This window comes from Odontomachus brunneus, unplaced genomic scaffold, assembly GCF_010583005.1.
Source record: "Odontomachus brunneus isolate Ranch 3 - 2012 unplaced genomic scaffold, Obru_v1 Obru_scaffold_329, whole genome shotgun sequence".
Classification (NCBI taxonomy): Eukaryota; Metazoa; Arthropoda; class Insecta; order Hymenoptera; family Formicidae; genus Odontomachus; species Odontomachus brunneus.
Genome location: NW_022639779.1, coordinates 170665 through 177583, shown reverse-complemented (window position 1 = coordinate 177583; position 6919 = coordinate 170665).

Sequence of the window (6919 nt, the reverse complement as noted above, 5' to 3'; positions counted from 1 at the left end):
CCGAGATATTAATTTGTTAATTAACGACTTTGTTTAATTCGAAAGCTCACACCGTGGGAACAACATTTCAGTCATTTGTATAGCTCTAAGTCCATCGGTTACCGAGATATTAATTTGTTAATTAACGACTTTGTTTAATTCAAAAGCTCACACCGTGGGAACAACAATTCAGTCATTTGTTTAGCTCTACGTCCCTCGGTTGCCGAGATATTAATTTGTTAATTAGCGACTTTGTTTAATTCAAAAGCTCACACCGTGGGAACAACAATTCAGTCATTTGTTTAGCTCTACGTCCCTCGGTTGCCGAGATATTAATTTGTTAATTAGCAACTTTGTTTAATTCAAAAGCTCACATCGTGGGAACAACAATTCAATTATTTGATTCACTATAAGTCTTTTAGTTGCTGAGATATTAATTTGTTAATTAATAACCTTGGTTAATTCAAAAGCCCACACCGTGGAAACAACAATTCAGTTATTTGTTTAACTCTAAGTCCCTTAGTTGCCGAAATGTTAATTTGTTAACTAACGACTTTGTTTAATTCAAAAGCCCACACCGTGGGAACAACAATTCAGTTATTTGTTTAACTCTAAGTCCCTCAGTTGCCGAAATATTAATTTGTTAATTAACGACTTTGTCTAAATCAGAAGCTCACACCGTGGGAACAACAATTCAGTCATTCGGTTAACTCTAAGTCCCTCGGTTGCCGGAATATTAATTTGTTAATTAACAACTTCGTTTAGTTCGAAAGCTCACACCACGAAACAACAACCCAATCGTTTGTTTACCTCTAAATTCACGGGTTCTTGCGGTATTTAACTGTAACATTGTTAAAATCCCAAGCACCAAATACTGGAGAGTTGAGGACCGCCATTTTGCAAATTACGAAGTCGTTAATAGAGGAATAGAAGTGTTATTTAAACAAGGGAGCAAAGTGCTCCATTACTACATAATCTACTAACATACAACGACCATTAGTTATTAATTATATGATACATCAACTATATATAAGCTGTAAATAATTAATCGCGCTAGTAATAAGTTAGTTAATAAGTTAGCAAATCTCCAATTGTTAACCGCTAAAGCCCTGTATCCGTATACCGGGATCAACAAATGCCTCACTAAACAATGTATAACTAACAATAACAATATATTTGTTGATCCCCGGGTCGAGAGCAGCTAACACAACGTAGTTAGCAATTTTCGATAATTTATTTAATCGATTTATTGTAAAAATAACGAAAATCTGTTCCGCGATTCAAATCTCCCGCCTTGAACAAGCCTGGTTAAATACTTCGCTACCAAGGCTTCTTCCAGGTCCGCGCTATCTCTGTTCGGGGATGCCTTAGAGCCCTCGCTGCTCGAGTCGTCTTCTTCCTGGTCCGCGCTAAAACTATATATGCCAGCAAGCCGCATCAGTCGGGGCTACTCTGTCTCTGGTTACACTACTGCAATAGCAAACCATTATCATCGGATATACTACTGCATTAGACAGCTCAGCACTCTGTTCGTACTACTGCATTAGTCGGTTCAGTCCTCTGGCCGTACTACTGTAGCGGACGACTCAGTCTCTGATTTTTCTACTGTACCAGGCGACTTAGTTTCTGGCTATACCACTGGACTTACGATTTTTGCCTTCTACACGGACTTACGCGAATTTTCTGAACATACACGACTCGGACTATCCACGGACACGAAGTTAGACTGTCGGCTATACTCTGGGTTATACATTAGGATTTTGAGATCGGCAATACGGCTCACCTACGACGATTTAAGGCACCCCGAATCGGATTTTCCCTGGACCACGTTTGAGTCTACGAGTGAATAAATAAAAGTGTTTCCGGAACTTAATGGACTATTTCGATAATAACAGCCACGTCTCCTTCTCCTCGGGAGAAGCCGACGACCTTCTAAGGTTCCTCGACCGAGTGAGGAAACCTACTCCGGATCCAGTGCACATTGATTGCGTCACGGAGGAGCACCAATCCGAGTCGCCAGACTTTCAACAAGCCGCTACCTCCAGGCCGGCGACGCAATACTCCGGAGCTGTATTTCGTAGAAGGCCTAGGACCTCAGCGCGGCCTTACTGGCAGCATCAACTGAAGACACGACTGGGCCTTCGGTTGCCACGGGGTCCTTTCGCCTTGGCCCCCGACCTCGTGAAGAGGGTGCCCTCTGAGCTGCTCCACAAACTCCCATCCTTCCCCCTATCCCAAGGGCCACGAGAGGAAAAGAGTGAGGACAAGCTGCACCATTCCGATCGTGATCCCAACATCCTTCTCAATCCGGAGGTACTGGTGGAAGGGAAGAGTGAGGCCGAGCCGCACCAGCTCACCGCCAGCCCTCCATTCCTCTCCCAGGGACCGCGAAAGGAGCAGAGTGAGGACAAACCGCACCGTTCCGATCGCGATCCCGACACCCTTCCTTACCTGGAGGCACTGGCGGGGAGACAGAGTGAGGACAAGCCGCACCGTCTCGCCACCGGTCCCTCATCCTTCAAGCCCCCCCCCTTTTCCACAGCTCGGGAGCCCCCTCGCGAGGAGGAGGTCCGGTCGACGGGACTTCGTCATACGGGCGCTACCTCTCAAGACCCGAAGCCTCGAAGGAAGACCCGACGAGCCGGCAGGAAAAACCAGCTCCGGCGGCTGTTGAGGAACCTCTACGTGGACTGCAACACCCCTGGGATCGGCACTAATCTCAGACAGGACCAGAACAACAACCTGGTCCTGATCCACGGGACTGCCGCGGGAGACAAAGCTCCATCAATTGCCTCAACAGTCGGGAGAATCGGACTGAGGATAACGGATAACCGACTGTACGTGGGTCCCCGATACCGTATTGCACGGTGGCGGTTGCGCCCTTTGAGATTGGACCCTGTTGTCTATCCGGCTAATATCCCCCAGATCCAGGGCGACCCTCGTTACGGGGCGTATATGCAGAAGAGGCAACAGGCTCTCTACCCGATGTAAACCATCGGCCTGAAGCGGCGGGAGGGTATGCTAACGTACCGGAGAAACCCCTTCCACCACCATCGAGAGGCCACCCAGCCGGAGCTGTTAGAATACCTGGCCAGCATCCCTGATCGGAGGTGCTGGCAGATCAGAGCATTTGTGGACCAGAGTGGCGATCTGGTCCTTTGCACTTTGTGCCACTACCGTCGAGAGTCCGCGGAACCGACTAATACGTACCGACAAATACATGGCCATTGCCTTATAGTCGGTCACTGGGTTGAGCCCAAGTACTGCTCGGATTGTCGGGATCCTGTGACGGCAGACCAGCCCATGTCGGCGTGCCCAGATTGTACGGCTGAGTTTATTAGTATGGAGAAAGAAGGTTAAGGGGACCGCGAAATTGTGTTCTCGCACTTACCCCGGGAGCAATCGAGACGGGTACCGAGGGTAGAGTAGGCTTCACGCCGCTGACCCTCATTTTCAACAACCCCGACTTCTCACCCTTAATTCAGGGCGGAGTCAAGGTGTCGCGACCAAGGACGTGACAAACGTCACAAAATCAAGGTGCTTACGGACGGAAGGCTTCAAACACTTCTCCACACATTTACTTCTATGCTAACTTCATATTCTTAATCGCACTAACATCACACTAACATTCTTTGAAAACCCAACATTTCACTTTACACTAACTAACAACGTTCCTATAATTCAAGATGAATAAGCTCGATGAAATATTAGCACAATACCCTAGTATGATCAGCGTAAAATGCGTCATACTAGCAGGATATAAACATCAAACCCAACCAGGGGCTCTATGTATAAAATGCTACATACGAAAATCTTGCCCACCCGGACTAAAATACGGGATATTTCATGGTTTCGCTCTTGGAGAAATAGAACAAGCCTATTGCTTGCTTTGTAATCGCGCACTAGTTGTAGTCGAGCCTATAGTACTTTGTCTTCCCTGTTTCCACAGATATAAACAAGTCTTCGACACACTCAACACTAAAGGATACCAAACAAACAAAATAACCTCTATGCTTTATAATCATTTCACTAATCGTATCGTAAAATTCCACATTCCAGAATGTGCAGACCCAAAAGACCCGCACCCTACATCCACCCCCTCATAAAAGGATTTCCTGGCATCGAAAATGCTCGGTGCACAACAGCTTTCGGTTATATAAGAGAAGGAGAATCACAGCATCCCTTATGCAGCGACTGCATGAATCGTTTAAATTTCCCTATTGAATACAGCCCTGCCTCTTGGCATGGAATAACCGAAGGAAATAAATTAAGAATACCTTGCATCGGATGCAACACTAGCACCGCGCGCACACAACCAATACGAGATTGCCAAAAATGCTATTCAGCCTATATAGAAGCAATTACCGAAATTAAAATTCACATGGGAATAGATCCCCCAAATATAAATAATTTTATTTACGATCACAAAAAAGAAGAAATAATCGAACTGTCCATTTGGACAGATGAGCAATCACAGGTGTAACGTCCCCGCCCTAAAAATCTCTAAATTTTCACGCCGCTATATATTGCATTAACCTGAGGCCGATTTTTGCTAAACTGAGAAGTAGACTATAAGATATTTTATTTCAGCCGTGAATCCTACTAATTCAATCGTCAGAGACGGCTTAAACTAAAATTACATAACAACCAGGTGGCAGCAGCCCTCCTGTAGACTTCTATCCGTTAAAGGAAATATAAATCATCACCTTATAATTAGCCGATGGAAAGCCATACGTGACGAACGGAATAGTAGAGGTATATTTTGTAACGAACTGAATAGGAGCATACACCACCGCTGTTAGAGTTAAGAGACCGCAACTTTTGTACGCACATATAGCATAAGAATATTCGCGAGACGAACTCGCTTAGGTACGAACGTTCGACGTGACATCATCGCGACGCTACGCATCACGCCACCGAGAACGGCGTCCGGTCCCCCGAGCTTATCGGAGAGATAAGCCGAGACGTAGAGACTTCCCTTTGCAACCGACCGACTCGAGACCATCGTGCCTCTACGGAATTCGGCGCTGCGGCCCGACCGCCGTCGGAAACCGTCGGAATCGTACGAAGCCCCCGCTGGAGCCCTATAAAAGGCGCGCTCCCGGCGCGCTCCCCGCTTTTGTTTGAGGACTCTCCCCGTGCCCACATCGTCTCGACAGCACAGCTTTTCGTTCGAGTACTTCCCAGCGCACCACACGTTAGCGTAGGAGCGCTTCCCTGTCCGAGGACATCATATATCATACATCATACATTCTCGTTATACATTCAAGTCTACGTTCGCGCAGCTGCGTGAACATTTTATCGGGAGTTCTATTTTATTGAAGCCAGCGAGCTCTACTTATCCCGAGATTCTCTACTACCGACCTGCGTGCGGAACTGCAGCGACAGCGTACCCAGGCGAATTCAATCACGACCAGCGGATCCCTACACGAAGCGACCGTGAGTCTAATATTCCCTCTTTGTACTCAAACACTAGACCGGTAGGATCCGAGCGACCACCTATCGTTAAATTATTATTATTCTTAATAAATTTATTACTCTAATTCCTATATTGTCATACATTTCGTATTATCGTATATTCTATATTACTGCATATTGTATTATTGCATTGCTACACTGATTCCATATTGTCACTTGTTCTATATTCTTACATATTATTCTTAATACAATTATTATTCCAATTCTTATATTGTCATATATTACCTATTGTCATTTACTTCATATTGTCATACATTTCGTATTATCGTATATTCTATATTACTGCATATTGTATTATTGCATTGCTACACTGATTCCATATTGTCACTTGTTCTATATTCTTACATATTATTCTTAATACAATTATTATTCCAATTCTTATATTGTCATATATTACCTATTGTCATTTACTTCATATTGTCATACATTCTATATTCTTGTGTACATCATTTTAACCAGCTTAAACGCCGTTATTGTACTCGCTCTCAATTAAATTACGATTATCATATTACTGCTCTCTCTTTAAGAACGAACTCTATCCAATACATCCTTTACACTCTGGCAAACCTTACATACATTCTTTGGTCTCGACGCTTCACTGGCACATGCGTCAGTCGTAAGCCATACGCTTTTACACACATTCCTGCAGAGCTGCGGTGTACTTGTGACACCATATTACTGCTTGTGTACCGGGTAGCGTTAACCGCTCTTAGTCACATTATTCTTGCTTTCTAAGTCTGAGCTCTGACAGTTTCGGTAGCATCTCACGAGCGCTTCGGAGCTTAATTAATCACAGCGAATTGCGAAGTACCGCGTGAAGGCCTCCTGACTGACAAGTCGGTCGAGACCCGATCGAGACTTCGACAGATCCATTGCAACCAGGATCTTATTATATGAAACTCTCGAGAGACCAGAGACAATATCACAGCTTACATCCATACCTTACCATCTTAATCGTTCTTACTGAGGTTTCCAATTAAAATCAAATCAAGTACAGCGTAGAACATTTTATTCAATATATTAGATGCCGAAGAGATGCGGCAAGAGGTATAGAGAGCGACTACGCAGGTGGATATCTCGCACCGCGGAACAGCGAACGCCTGTCTCCGTCGTGCCTAATTCTCCAAACCCTACGGAACGAGGGTATTTCATTATAAACTCAAATAATTATTATATTGAGGTTCGCGCCTCATTAAAACCATTATCGTCAGGGCCCGTCACGCCGACCGTGCCCGTTATTAAAGAGGAACCTACATATATCGAATTAAAGCCAAGGGACCAGCAGGTTCCGAATTTGAATCTAGATTTACATCCTAATTTAACTAGTAGCGAACAAGCAGTAGTTGACGCGCTTGTGAGTGTACTAATAGACAACGAATAAAACACGTTTCAAATATTAATTCCATTTCATTCCTCAAGAATCACATTCTACAATCCAATATTATTCAAGATACATCCTTTT